This window comes from Lepidothrix coronata, unplaced genomic scaffold (assembly GCF_001604755.1).
Source record: "Lepidothrix coronata isolate B3197 unplaced genomic scaffold, Lepidothrix_coronata-1.0 Scaffold14, whole genome shotgun sequence".
In the NCBI taxonomy this organism is placed as follows: domain Eukaryota; kingdom Metazoa; phylum Chordata; class Aves; order Passeriformes; family Pipridae; genus Lepidothrix; species Lepidothrix coronata.
Window position 1 is genome coordinate 2,148,812 of NW_016690194.1, and position 16,513 is coordinate 2,165,324.

General features: G+C 37.0%; 1 protein-coding gene across 3 annotated transcripts in view; it reads right to left on the bottom strand.

The window, feature by feature from the left end:
- The window catches only part of PIP5K1B (phosphatidylinositol-4-phosphate 5-kinase type 1 beta), a 108,876-nt gene that overhangs the window by 77,399 nt on the left and 14,964 nt on the right, over window positions 1–16,513 (bottom strand). The window lies entirely within an intron of this gene.

Genomic DNA, 16,513 nt, shown 5'->3' on the forward strand with positions numbered 1-16,513 from the left:
CTCTCCAGTAGAATTCGAACAGTAGGATTATTTATCAGATTATTTGAAAATGAAGGGGCTTGGGACACACAAAACATCCTCTAACACACATACAAATTGCCTACATACACATTGTTTCCATAGGAAATCCAGTTAAAAATATCAGCACGCTATCAGCACTATTTTCAGAGGAGGCAGAGCAGTTGTTAACATCATATGAATAGTGTGCCATATATTGGTTTTGTTACATTTTGGCTTCTTTACAGAGCTTCTCTTCATGCTTTAAAACAATGCTGACTATAATTTTTATTATTTAATTGCCTTCTTTCTGAGGTTACCAGACAATGCAGAATGGTGTTTAAAAACCTGTAAGCATTGCTAGGCGGAATGCCAATAAGCAGAAGTAAACAAGTGAAAGGAAACATAATTTAGTGCAGTGCACAGAGTGAGAAAAAGGGGCAACATGTCAGAGATCCTACAGCTTTCTCAACAGTCATCATGTTAACCCCCTCTCCAAAAACCTTGTGTCTTTTAATGTCAGAGAACATTCGTTGTACATGAGTGTTCGGGTAGTTACAGAGCCCTCAAATAAAAATTGTGGCCACTTAGTTATAAGAAAATATATATATATACAGTTCAGCTATCTATTTTTCTTCTTTTTTTCTCCTTCTATTTTTTGAAAATAATATCCCAAACACTAGTTTGTGCAGTGGATTCACTTTGTACCAAAAGTCATGTAGCCATCTAAGATCTAACTTTATGCCCCCATACCTGAAACATCTAAGGAATAAGAGTTAATATATATTTTAAAACAAATATATCCTGAGAATGAAGTAAGTTTTACTTACTGCAATGCAATCAACAATCATTAAAAATTCAGAAAAAGCTTCAAATCTGAAAAACCCTTTTTTTTCCTCCATGAGTTTTTAAATTTAGAGCTTCAGTCTGAGAGTATTTAGTCCACCTGGTTCCTATAATGCCTGTCAGCCTATTAAACCTCTACTGTCAACTGCTGTGATTCTTCCAAGCAGCACTGAGGGATCTCTTATGCCTTTCCAGGCACCACTGTAAAAGTAGAGCAAACGTTTTACTGCATTGTAGATACCATTAATTTATGCCACTATAAAAGAATAATTAAAAAAAATAATCTACCCTTTCTGCCTATCAAGAAGAAAAAAAATATGTATTGTATGAATTGTAAAGGATAGGGAGGAAAAAAAGGGATGAAAACCCCAAAATTTTTAAGTCTGTTAATTTGTCAAGTTCTCCCTAGACTCAACTGGTTATGGAGGTTTTAATAGCAACTGAAAATTGAATCTGGGTGAAATTTGTGATGGTACTGTTTTTGCCCTAGCGAAAACTGGAAAAGGCTGGTCTTGTTAATTAATGCTAGGATGAACAATTTCAGAGTGAACAGCTAAAAAAAAGCAGACCAGAAATCGTGATGCCTAACAAAAAAAAAATTAAAAATTCAATGACAACCCTGATCGTATCGTTCAGTTTCAAGTCCCGATTAGTCTACCAATCTGGTTTCTTCTTTTATTTTGCCCCAAAAATAAGAGGAAGGTGAAAATCAAAAGTAGTATGCAAAGTAATGAAATTCACCACTAAAGTAAAAGGGAAAAAAAATCTTCTCCTCCTTCTCATGGTCTTCATGATACCATCAGGACAGCATGAAGGCTATAGAGAAAGCAGCAAGCAAAAACCATCACACAACTGCCATTTGCACTGTTCTTCTAGCTGTTCACACCACCTTTATTTACCTAGTTTGATAACACACATTAGTTTCAGTGCCCTACCAGACCTCTTAGTCTCTCAGCAACTAATCTGGGTACAATGCTAAGATTCTGAGACTGTTTGATTTCTACAGTGCCCCCCTTATTTTCAGAAACATGGCACAGTATTTGGATTTCTTTTAAAACAGTAATAACAGGAGAAGCAATATAGAACTTCAGCAAGTATCACCTCTATCAAAGGTTACAAACACTCAGAATATAGTCTGATAACCCGGGAGATTCGACAACCTACAAGAGTTCCTTCCTCTTCCATTTAAAATGGTACTCTTTGTGCATTACCCTGTTCTTCAAGGCAAACACACTACAACTGAAATATCCAGGGTCATACAGACAGTCACAACAACAGCACAAACTATAGCTACGTATTTTATTTTCTGTAACAAATCACATTTTTTGTTTCAAAAATAATCTGCCATGATTTTTTCAGATGAAAACTTACTTACAAGGAGGGAAATGAAACTGCAAATTTATTGAAGGAATCAAAGTGTAGAAGTCCTTGAAAACACAGCATACTATACTCCTTCAAAAAAACCCCACATTTCTTTGCATTTGTAACTTCTGTGGTTTTTTAATTCTGCATCTCATAGATAACGTGTAAAAACCCTCTCAGAATAGGTGAGTTGCTTTTTTTCTCCTCCATGACTTTACAGATCAGAGCTTCATTCAAAGTCTTAAATCTATCTCACTCTTCTACTCCCTATTAGCCTATTTAACTTCTACTGTCAGCTGTTGTGCCTTCTGCTCTTCCCTAAGGATCTCTTACATCTTTCCAAACACCACCTGTAAAAGCAGAACAAACTTTCTACTGCATAGTACATGGTGTTGATGTATTAAGAACTAAGGGACTTATTCAAATCACTGACCTCAGATCAGCAATGAGAAAGAACAAACATTTGATCTCTGACTTAAATGACGTCACATTGTGTATTTTGCAAAACTGCTAACAGGCCCTCCTTTTACAAAGTGAAATGTTTCCATTAATTTCACATTATTTTGTAACAGTCTGAACGCACAAAAAGTAGAAAGGGATATTTGTATGTAGCCAAAGAAGACTTCCCAATTGCTACTCAGGTTTTCACAATACTGACTTCAACAACAACAATACTCATGTGCCAACAACAGTAGTTTTTAGAAGACTAGCCATCTTCCTATAAAGCCATCCGGAATCAATAAAATTAATAAAATTGTCAAGATAGGGTTTCTGAAACACAAGAAAGAAGGACACGTCTCCATGCTATATACAACTGTATGCAATAGAAGTTAGGGTAGTATCACAGTGAAGGGCACAGGTAGAAGTCATTGCAGAGCCCAGAGTCAAAGTTCTGTTCTTTTACTTTGGCAACTTTGATATGGCAATGGGCTAATGTTCCTAACACATACCAGACACTGCACTTTGAGATAACACCAGCACATAATGCATGGTGTCCAATAAAATACTCCAGCATGTCAAGACAAATGGTTGATAAGGAGAGCAAAAAGAACAAGCAATGGGAAAATTCGTCCACATTTGCCTTCAATGGTACATGAAAAATAGAATGACAGGGATCATGTAACACTGTGGTCATGATTTTTTGGGAGGAAAGCAAGGCAAGCTGCATCACTCATATAATCAGTAGGTAAGCTCCATGGGAAATGACACCTCGTATATGGCAAAAACAAGGTCAGTGAAAGTGTTACTAATTTCTAAATGAATGACACAAACAGAGACAAAAACAGTCCCACCTTGCTGGGTGGGGAGTATATATAAAAGAGGAATTTTAGTAATCTGAAACTCCAGAAAGAGTCAGAGGAAAAAGAAAAATAGGTCAGATGGACCTCGGAGAAAGCTAAGTATAAAAAGAATAGAGTGAACATGGAAGATAAAAAAGTAGAAAAGCACAGGACAAGTTACTTTGATAAGAAATATGTATGTAACAATAAGAACTTCACAACAGTTGTAATGCTCTATTTTGAGACATTTATCTCTTTACCCATCCACATTTTTCCACCTCAACAGAAGGTCAACCACATCGTACTTTTCTTCACCAACTCAAAATTGTTATGCGATCATAAGTTTACAACAGAACAACATAATAAAAAAAAAAGATAATAGAAATTATTTGCTTAAAGGAACATTCCAAAAGAGATTTTGAGTGGACAACACACAAAAGCTACAGTTAAAATAATTCACGTGCACTAAAACAGATGGCATAATTTGTTTATCAGTTCTACACAGGCAACTCGTAAATGAAACACTACTGGGAATTATTCAGTCCATTTGCATATTAGCATGTAATTAATCACAATGAAGTTTGCAGAAGGATATGTCATGGAAACACTGATCTCAGTGCTGGAGTGGATTATTGTGATCTTCAAGTTCTCTATGCTTTCTTACCCTGGGTCCTGCAAATATAATTTTTGTACATACAACTTTTACTGAATGCTAGCTAAATTAAGCTGCTCAGCAGTTAGATTATCTAAGAAATTCAAGTCTTTTAAAATCACATTTTTGTCTCCATTTGAGAACCATTCCATATAGCCACAAAAAGACAGCTGAAGAGTGGAACAGATTACCTAGGAGAATGTGACAGGTAATATCGGAGATTTTTTTACAGATTAGACATACAAAGTAGTTGGTAGTGTCTGGAAGGAAGGGAAATACCTGGATACTCTGTCATGATTACTCCTGGTTTCCTTAGTGTTACCATGTATCACTCAGACAAGGTATCTACAACAATTTCAGCTCATCCAGGCTGGTGCTGCTATAGTCCTGCCTTCCAAGCACACATTTGCTGGCATCCTTATTATGCACAGTGCTACTCCAGCCCCAGAAGAACTCACCTATACAATCAAACTAACAAAAAAGTAACCTAACAAAGAATATTAATCCTAATGGAACTCCTTACAACAGCAAGCACAGCTTTGACATGTTCAGACCTGAGTTCAAGAAGAAACTGGGAAGGGGATGAGGAAGGTGATACAACCTATTAGACCCCTGGTCCATGACGGAGGAGAGACTGATTGCCTCAGTTGTTTCAATCATTCACATAATTTAGTGTAACTTCAAAGTCACCATTCCACTAGTGACAGTATCAGGAAGCAAGACTGAGGGAGATGGAAAGAAGTGTTAGCAGCAGTGCCTGATGGGGCAGACCAGAACTGAGGTCAAGATTAGCTTGGGGGAAATAGCTACAGTAAGGCACAGCTAAGGTTAGGTTTCCAAATGTGTATTTAAACAGCAATTTGTTTTTCAGGTGTCTAGCTTGTGTGAAAAATAAGGTCACTCAAGAATGGGCATAGAAGACTGATGTAAGCACCAAATTCAATAGTTACATCTAAATTCAGATGAGAGACACTCTAAGTTACTCTACTGAATAATAAAATCTATTACAAGGAATTAAAAAAAACCACCACTCTAGGAAGGTTAAATCTGCAATTAGTAGAAGTTTTACTTGGACCTCTCCAACTTAATTTTAGTAAGCATTTAACTGAAAGCTCACTTTGTTCTTGAAAAGAATTTTTAAAAACTGTCTTGGACTAGCCTCAGCACAGAACAAATCCTACATTGCCAAAATTCCTTTGATTACATTAAGAGCTCTCAGTTTCCTATAGAGTAAAAGTTCCTCAGATGCCTTTCCCAAATCACTTGCAAAGCTATAGAAAAGGAAACCATTATCCCATTTTATTACATGTCCGATAAAGAAAAAAAACTGGAGTCTTCTTGGTATAAAGGAGCTTTCTAATGTGTTTCTTTTTAAACTATCAAGAAAGCTTCAAGGGAGAAAAAAATAATTTCAGAAGCTGCATCAGACAAGAGTAGCTCCAAAAAACAGACTAATGTAATAAAATATAATTCTGAAGCCAGTTAAAGAAAGAACTGCTCAGCATGTAAGGAAATACTGCTATTTGTCACAGCTCCTATCTAGTTGCCATCAAACCAGGACAGACATTTTACAGCCACTGGAGCAGAACTGCACCAATATGTACACGAAAAGAACTGCCAGTATTTTAAAGAAGTTATTCCATTCTCTGACTGGAATATGTCTGCTTAAATGTAAAGGTTACTACTGCCCTTATAAGTAATCATATACTTCCGTTCTCCAAGGCAGTCTTCGATGGACAGAGCAGAATGGGCAACTGACTACTTATTCTCCCAACAGTATGCTTTGGCACTCATCTGAATTATCAACATATTTGCTCTTTACTTTATGAAACCAAAACATATCAACATACATACCTACCCTACTGACATTAAGAAACATGAGATATATCTTGTTAAGAAGCACGTACAGCTGTTTTAAGCTATGGACACTTAGTCATATAATTTTTAAATGGCAATACAAATGTTTTCAAATAAACGTTTTTAAGTAGTTATTTACAGCCAAATGACGTAAGCAAATTGTTTTCCAACAGTATTTCACTCACCAAACCAAACTGAAAAACCTGTTCCTGAACATTTTTGGCAGCAAGAAAGTAAAATGAAGTCATTACTAAATGTTTTTGCCAATTCTGAAACAGTCTATTATTTTTCAGATGTGGTTTATACTCCACATAGAGTTGCACCACTATGAACATTTTTGTATTAAAAAAAAGTAAGTTCAGAAACAATATATAAGCACCACCACAGTCTTCCTCCCCAGGAAATTCTTTGCAAACTACTAGCTGGGTTTTTTTTTAAATAGTCTAGCTGTAAATAATATTAATATATTATTATATTAATATTTTAATTAATTAAAAATTAAGCAATCACTATAAGTAAAGAATACATCTGCATATAAATTAGCTTTTCCAACACAATAAGTCCATGAACATCACGCAAATGGGACTTGAAAAGAAAACAGTTCACCACCAGCAACAAGAGTAAGCAGCGAGTGATCTCTTAGTAGCAGGACCATACACAGCCTGACACCAACCTGTGAGCTCTCCCAAGGGAGATTGGTGTGAGTTTTCCTGCAAATGAAAGAGGTCTCTGAATTCTTGAGAGGCTTGAACACCCATCTCCTTCCTTCACACAAAAGCTCCCTGAAACACTATCTACATCTCTCAATGCATCATTATAACTGGGTTAAAAGCATCATTATGAGTAGGTTAGAAAAGGCATACATTATTATCTGTAAGTCAGTTAATAGCCCACACCAGGGTTTTCAAAAGGTAAAAATTCAGCTTTCACTGTTTAGAAATAAAAAACCACACACACCAGTAATCACATTTTTGCTCAGTGTATACTGTTTCATGAATCATTAACAAGAAAAAGACTGAAATTCCATCAAGATGGCTACGAACATTATAAAGGTTCCATAAAGTGAAGTGGAAAAAACCCCTCGCAATTTTGTCAGTGTGTTCCCCCAGGAACAGAGTGTTCTTACGATTTAAACTATACAATGCAATGGTCCATTTTCTGATAAGCCTTACTTGGGATTAATCAGCTGGAACATCTGATTAAATAAATTAAATACCTTTTTCAGCCTACTGGGTTGGGAATTTTTGTCCAAGGTGACAAACGTCAGTATGCTGAACAACACATATTTTTAGATGTATTTATAAAAAATTGCCTTTCAATACTCACTGTTAGCAGACTGTAGTCCCTGAACCTCTCTATTTTGGAGAATAATGGAATAAGCAGCCTGATGATTAGCTAGGTAAGAGAAAAGGGATATTCATTATTATTTTAGTCTAGATACCTATGCTTCTACTTTATAGAAGTAAAGAGACTGGTCTTCAGTTTTACTTGCAATATGACACAATTATAAGAGCACTGAACGGTAGCCCAATACTAATTACCATGGACCACCAAATAAAGAGCAAGAAAACAGCAAGTAAAAACCAGCAAGACTATCCTGCTTGCTTACCCTTCATTATCATTCTAGCAGCAAGGATAGCCCCAGGACAGACAGATTGTCCCCTCATTGCAGGAACAGGTGCATCAGGTTGTTACAGAAGTGGTGATGGTAGTGTGAACAAGCCATTTAAGAAGACAATTGGGAGATAAGCTACAAACCTTTACTGAGATGCTCTGGCTAGTGTGTTTTTGTGTCTGTCTGCAACTTAGTGTATGTACATGGGAGAGTGACAGAGAGGAAGGCTAGATACTAAGAAGCCTCACAAGGCCAGACTGAAGGTGCTGTCATCACATTAAAAAAAGCTGGTTTAACAAGCAGTGGCTAACACTGGTCTGGCATAAAAGCTGGAAAAACTGGACACTATCAATATGTCCCTTCAAAGGAAATAGTTTTCAGTACAAAGTACTACTTTGAAGATACAGGTCTGAGCTTACATTTTTGCGCAAGAGGATGAAGGACTTGCTAGGGTGATGGCTAGCAAATCAGAAAAAAAGACACACAGACTTAACCCTGCAGCAGATGGCAAATCACTCCCCCCTCACAGGGACAAGGCAGTAGTCAAGCAATGTTTTTTCGGTAGATGCTTCACTCAGAAGTTTCTCCAAGTCATGGCAGTAATAATGAAGTTTTCTAATCAAATAATCCTTGATCACTTGTTCTACCAAACAATTTGTCTGTTTTGGTACACCTGTCTCTGAACAACCTCTTGCATCAATGGGCCCAGCAGGCCCCAAACTCAAGTTTGGAAGGATCTTCTTCCATACTATCGAGTTTAAGGTAGCACAGGTACTTCGCAAACAAATACAGCTCCCAAGAGCTGACATATATCAGGGTGGGTGGACAGAAGAAGAATCTCTAGGGGCATTTCATACCTCCATGAGATGTCTCTCACATGGCACAGGAGAGTGTACCCTTCTTTGCTCAGAAATTAAGTTACTGAAACTCTCTGTGGACTACTCTTCACTTTGTTCCTTTCCTTTGCACTGTTTATGCCCTTACTGCAAGAAGAAAACTAAATCCATCTGAAAAACATTTTTTCACTTTGAAGACTTCTATGCATAAAACAGACAGGAAGGGTGCAAGTGAACACATGAGCAATGTGGGATAGGAAAGAAAAGAAACATAAAGAGAAAAACAGGCAAGAAGGGGAGGGAGAGACACAATAAAAGACTGTGCACAGTGGAACTGTGAGGAAAGGAGGAATGGGAAGCAGTAGTGGATGAAGAGCAAGGGAGCCAAAGTAGAAGGAAAACACATGTTAATAGGAAACACATGCACAGGAAAGGCTTTCTGCTTTGGTCTACTAAAAACAGGCCTTCAGTGCAATTAAATTTGAACAGTCAAAAGGATACTCAGGAAGGGAAAAAATATATTAAAAAAAATCAATAAACAGCTGATAGTATAAAGTTATGTTGTAGGGAAGAGAGCAAAGAAAATAAACTTTTTTCATTTCTTTAATTAAGGAAAACAAACAAATGAAAACCACACCCCCCACACAATTCCAACCACTTTTCCATATATATACATATATATATGTGTGTGTGCGTGTGTGCACGTGTTTTAGCCACTGCATAGTTTAATGCATCTCTGTGAGGAACACATCAAATACTGCAATATTTGCAGATGGATCCACCTAAACTATTAACTGCATGCATAATTTTGGCTAAAACAAGAGCCATTAGGCAAAGAATTCTGGTGCCAAGTATGAGAGACTTTCACAGGAAATCAGAGGAGAGGGAGATAACATTTCAGAGGAAAGGGAGATAATACTTCAGTACTATAGCTTAATAAAGAGATGAAAGCTCTACAAAAGCAAACAAATATGCCAAAAGTTCAGCAAGGTAATAAACACTGCTTCTACTTTTTGCAGTACATGCAATATTGGGAAAAATCCTCCTGTATGGTTATTTCAAATACGTTGATCTTTAGCAGGAGATGCTGGTAAAGCATATTTTAAAACCCTGTCAAGCAACTAAGGTTGCGTTACTGATCACAATTGTGGTGACCCTCCAAATGGTGTTTTTCCATACAAAACAAACACAACTGGACGTCTAGATGCACAATGATCTATAGCAGAAAGTTGCATTTGCATTGTCACTGTGTGAATAATTTGCTGGTTATAAAAGGAACTTTTGAGCTAAGGGAAGCAGCCAATAGAGCAAGATGCGAACACCTACTTTGCAAAAGTTCTGTGTTACAGCGTTCTTGCAAAGTGGACAAAAGTACGTGTTTCAGTTTCTTTCCTACCTCTGTTACCAGAGGCTAAAATTAGACTCACAGGGGTGTGAGGTTTAAATAAGAGAAGTTACTCTGCAACATGCTTTTTTTATAATAGAGAGCCTTTACCATGGACACCTCATCCTCACGCACCTCTCTCATTATACCATGCAAAAGAGATCACAGATTAAAGGGAACAAAGAATGCATAGTTTTTTTCCTTTAAGTCACATATAAGTTTAACTATAGGCCCTGAGAGATAAATACAGGCTATCAGTATTGTGATTTACATCTCATGGCCACAATTTCAACAAATAGTATTCATGTATGCTTTTTAGTATATAGCAGTTTATAGAATCATAGAATGGCTTGGGTTGGAAGGGACATTAAAGATCAATTAGTTCCAACCCCACTAGCACAGGTAGGGGCCCTTCCCACTAGACCAGCTTGCTCAGAGCCCCTTCCAGCCTGGTCTTGAACACTTCCAGGGATGCAATATCCACAAGTTGTCTGGACAACATGTTCCAGTATCTCACCATCCTCACAGTAAAGAATTTCTTCCCATCTTCTAATCTAAGTCTACCTTTTTCCAGTTTAAAGCCTGTTACTACCTGTCCTTGTTAAAAGTCCATCTCCACCTTTCTTGTAGGCCCTTTTTAGGTGCTGGAAGAGGCTAGGTCTCCCTGGCGTCTTCTCCAGGCTGAACAACCCCTATTCTATCAGCCTGTCTTCACAGGAGAAGTCTGCCAGTCCACTGATTATCTTTCTGGATATCTTGCACTGGATGTGTTCATCATAGCAGCCTCGATAGGGAAATTGCTGTCCTCCTCCTTCAGCGTTGATAAAATTTGTATTTGTATAAAACCAAAATACTTTGTATGAAAGTATTTCTACAACTGGATCACCTTTGTATTCTCTATCTTATATTCATGCTACACTAGCAGTATTAATCCATGTTTTATTACACCACAGAAGGAGCCCACCACTTGTATCTTTGCACAGACATCTGTCCAACACTGTCTGTTGCAAGGCCCAAACACGAAGCACCTAACTCAACATGCAGTGCCTGAGGCCTCTGTTCCTCATTCCACAGAAGAGCAGACACACTGCAGAAGACTGAATTTTTCTTACAGTGCCTCATCCTTGACACAATGACATAATTCCTAGCTACAAATATGTCATTCATCAGGTTTGTTCCTTTTTGAGCTCAATGAAATTGTTAAAAAGTGATTTTTCAGAGCGCTCTTTCTTATTCAGCATCTGGACTATCTTTGTGATTTCAAGTGATTTACACTCCTGCTAGACAATTTCTAGCCTAATCTCAGAATTCCATTGTAACTATAATAATGCTCTCAGAAAACTTGAAACACATTTGTTTTTCCCATTTTGTAGCTTGTTGTTATATAATCCTTACCAGGAAAATATATATTTAGTAATAAGGCAAACAATTTCCCCTTTACACCAACACCATGTGTCAAGGAAATGTGTTAATATTTTTGAACAAGAAGACAGTTCTTAAATACATTCCAAGTAGGCTTTTTGCAGAACGTGTGGTTTATCACTGTTAAATTTGAGATATGAGTCCAAGAGCTAGTATCTCAAATTGTACATTAAATCAACGTTACTGTGACAGTATGCTACAGTATGTGTGCTCCTGTATGAGAAAGCTTCATCACTACATTCTTGCAGTCTAACTTTGTCACTGCATACTTCTCTCAATATAGTTTCCTCCTAGCATTTGGCACCAGGTACCATTATTGCCATGGGCCTGTAATATTTTCAAAAATGCAATGATAAAGCCAAGACTGACTAAGTGAATGACAAATGGTCCACATCCACTCCCTTGAGGTGTGTTTCTGGACATTTATAAAATAATTAGGAATATGTTTCAGTGTCATGAGAAGTGGCTCAAAAATAAGAGAAGCAATGTTGCTTCTGAAGAAATGTGTTTTCTTTAATTTCTGCATTACTATGACCTTAATAAAATTACTTTGATGCTTGTCTGCTTGCAGAACCTGCTCCAGTTTAAAAGAAAAACTGGAAACACTTAAGTCACAGACTGGACAAAACCCCCACCTCTGCTGCAATAGCTGCCAAAGTATCTTCATAGAATAAAAGCAGCAAAACTAATCCTAAAGAAACAATAGCATATCATTTTGTAAATACAAATCTTAATTTTATTTCATTACTTATTAAGAACACAATAAAGTAGTATAAATCCAGTGTTTTCTAGTCTGACAAAACTCAGCCCTCATTATTATTTGGAAAAGCTACTTTTACTCTATATTTATATATACATAAATAAAATTAGCATTTACTCTCATATATATAATACTCCTTCCCAGTTTAAGGCATAAATAATGAAAGCCCAACATATTTCACATCAAACACAGGACCCAGGCTACAGAGATCATGTCATCCCAAAGAAGTATATTATGCAAATTTCATGAGACTAAGGAAAACACAAAGATAAACACAAGAGGTAGGAGAGGTAAGTTCATCACTCCAGAAAATCACCTTGCTAGATAAAGTGCAGGAAAGTGAGTGACTGATACATCCTACTACAGTGCAGAAGAGCCAGAGAAAAAAATGCATGGTCCTTCAACAGACTAGAAAATGGAAGCTCTTTACATCCACCATCCTTAACCGGATACTGTCTCTCTAAGATTTTCTACTGCTAAAACCTTTTATTGTCAAATGACATGCACAAATTACCAACAGTGCACAACTCTACAACAGGCACTTCATCTCTGATGAATTGTATTTAAGGAAACACCCTGAGAAAGAAAACTGTAGCTATCTCACATGAAACCTGTTTAAAACTATTTTTTGTTGAGATGGTAGTTTCTGAAGCTGTGTTTAGCATAGACTCAAAACAAACTCCTGGAGTTAAGAAATAATGATTTTCAACAGCTGAAATACTAGAAGGTCCTGGAGGCTGCAACTGCAATACGCTGTACCTCCAGACAAGATTAACCCATATCACTTTTTAGAAGAGGCCAGCAATAAGCACAGAGGAGACATATTTTAAAAACTGAAAAAGCAGGTCAGTTTCTTATAATCCTGTATGAAGCTCTAACTGCACTTACTACAGTTATTTCAGGAGTTGAATATGCTTCTTGAAACACCAAGAAGGACAAGAAACTTCATTGTTCCTGATTTCATTGTTCGGGTTTAAACATCAGTGTTTGCAAGCACCTGGGGTACAGCTTTGCCCACCTTGCTTGATAGCTAAGAACACCTGAAAACAGAATGTTTATTGGTTTCATGCCTGCATAACAAAGCTCTGTGAATGCTTCAGCAGTGTGACTGGAAAGAGTATTTTTCAATTTCAGCATCTGAGTTGCAGAAAAAGTACATTAGGAATTCTAACTTGCTTACAGGAAGCTCTCTTGAGTTACTTCAAGGAGGCCCTATGCACTTTACAAAGCATCTTCTAGATTTCCTTCTAGCAGTGGGACAAGTAGCAAGAGGCGGAATCACTCATGCAGTTGAAGTACAGACACTTGTAGACTAAACAACCTGTGAAGTTTATACATTCAAAACTACAGAATCATACAAGATATGTTCAAGGTCTTACAGGGTCAAAATAAGACCAGAGGGGAAAGAGTCTCCTTAATCATTCACATATTTTCAAAGAAAATGTGGCTTGAAATTACCTCCTTAGGAGCTATTTTCCCCTCTGTAATGTAATTTAAGACAGAAAAAACTATACTGTAATACTCACAAACTTGCTGTCATCACTTCAGTTTTACTAGAAACAACCTTGAATTTAAAAATACTGCTACTTAGAGCAGAGTTTTGAAAACATAGGAAAATGGCATGTGCTTTTCATCTCCAAAAAAGCAGATATTTAAACCGTAGGTAGACATATTGGGATGAAAGGAAATGCATAAAATGTAAATCCTACCTGAGTTCAGAAAGGTCCTTCAGAAATAAGCTGAAGAATCCTTTTATACATGCACATACAATTTATATACATGCATATTATACATACTGTGATATATACATGATATATTACATATTACACCATTTTGTTGTATTACAAAGATGGTTTGGATTGGAAGGTCATACCCACCTGTCACAGGCAGGGACACCTTTCACTAGACTGATATTACACATATGTACAATGTACATATACACACACACACAGATAAAGCTTAGAAAAATATAAACAATTTATCACTAACATGCAGTTACAAACTGGAAAAAATCCTCAGCAGAACATAACGTCAGAACAGTGAAATGGAAAAGTAATTTGTTCCCATATAACTCTTATACTAAAAAAGATACATTTTTAATGAAAAGTAGTATAAAAAGTGATAGGAAACTTTATAATAACATCATGAAGATATATGCTTACATATGAGAAGATATGTTCTTACAATATCTGAAATACAAAAGAATATCAAAACAAATATACTACTGTATTTTTTAAAATCACTGCATAATATGAAATACGAACCAGTGAGTGACCAGCAGTCTCTCCAATACATAGATGATGTTGGAAGCTTGTGAATTTTCATTAAAAGGAATTGATTTTAACTTAGTTTTAGACTGTGTTCAAAATAAATTACAATTTTATTGTGTGGCACTGCAACACAATAGATCACTGTTAGACCTGAGTGACTCCTGCCTTTCAAGTCTCTGTATCTTAGTCATAGCAACTAAATAGACAAACTACTTTTTGTGGCATTTCTTTAAGTACTTAATTAGCAAAAATTGCTGTCAATTACTGGCATTCTAAGGCTGTATTGCTACACAGAAAGAAAAAATATGTTGTCAATAGGAGGCACAGGGGCTGCGGTGCCGATCATGTTTCATGTACCACATCTAAATCAATCCAATTCTGGTTGAGTGGGAATGAGAATTTCTCTTCCCAGTGAAACCCAGATACATAGGGATACAGTTTGTGCTTGCACACAGGTTTTTAAAGAAGGCTACGAAATGATTTTTCATGCTAACTCAGCAGAACACAATATAGTTGAGATTATTTTATCTCACACATACAATTCCCAGCATACCTCAGAATAATATTCCTTGCAAGCTGGCTTTTGCTGCTGTTGTCACTCGCCTTTCCTATCTGCTATCAGCACAACAAAGTTAAACTGGAAAAAACGGTATTATCTTTCTCCCTGTATCTTTAATGCCCACTACACACATGTGAAATAACAGTTCACTGTCTGAGCACTTAGTTCACTGAAATATTTGCTTTTGCTGCAGAGAGCCCTATTCTCTTGAAGATAATGTAAATGAACAGATGGAAGGATCACAAATGACCTTATAACTTCCCAACATCACTGCTGGCTTTGCTAATTATTCAGTGAATGCCAGGTCCGATTCTCACTTACATGAGAGAATGTGTGTGGCAGAAGAGAATATATTCTAATACTTTATAGGCACAAATAAAAAAGTCACCTAACAGAGCATATGGCATGAAATACATGGTCAAGGTCTGTGGAGTATTTGCAGGAGAATGGACACATTATGAACAACCAACCCATATTTCTAGCTCTAAGGAGTACTAGGCCTCACTTGACCTAACTTTGGAGGTTGCAAGCTGTGTGAAAACTCTGTGTGTTTATACTTACGAACTGTGTGAAACTCTGTGTTTATAGTTGTTAGCTGTGTGAATACTGTATGTTTATAGTTGTAAGTTATGAAAAAACTGTGTGTCTATAGTTGAAAGTTGTGGGAAATTGGAGATAAAGGGACACCTGGAAAGCCTCGGGAAAGTCCCTAAAGGCGGATCAATAGGAGGGACTTTGGGTGGTACGAATGATGTCAGGACACGTGAACAGAGCATTAGAACCAATGAACTGAAGGCATGAGACACATGCACAGACTGAGCTATCCGATCACCTTGTTGTAATCACGTATCCGGGAAAAGCTAACTGTACAAAACTTAACGCATTTAAATAATAAATTGGACACTGTCTGATCATATTGATTGTCTGCACATTGTTCCTGAACTCTTGCCATCCATAAAGGTCCATTAGATAACACAGATGTTTTACAAGTCAAAATCAACTCTGCACACTGCTGGAGTTTCTTAGAAACCCTAAAGCACAAGCAGTCTCACAGCCTGCATTTCCTTACCCTGCATATAGACACAGGCAGAGTGCTCCGCTCTGCTGCAGTAACAAACCGCAGGAAACACAATATAGACAGAGGCCTCATCACAGGACATTAGCCTTCCCTGTACTCTCTACACTATACTTCTTCTTTTTGTCAGTTAGCCCTTAAAGGTACATCTCTTGCAGTTTGCTTGTTTAGTCCTTAAGAGTCTCTCATATAAAGAGCTGAACTTTGCAATCCTCACTTGTGCCAGAAGAAACCGCAGTGACTCAGCAGATCTTATGGGGTAAGCCCTGATTTACTCCTCATATCCTAGGTTTTAAGGGACAGCTTGTTGCAGAGGATTAAATTGAACTTCACAATCTAAGTGCAAGTTTTTAATAAACAAAAACTTGTTTAGCCCAGGCCTTATATGCTGCACTTTATGAAATGCTTTTACCTCCAGTGCCTTCACAACAAATCTACGCAACCAGAACTGAGGCTACAAGAATCAGCCGCAGCTTGCTGAACTACTCATTTCCACATAATGGATAGCTTCAATTCTTCAATAAAATGAAAAGTTGCATCAAGTATGCTTTATAAAAATTGTGTTTGCAAATTTACATTTCATTTTAACTGTGAAGAC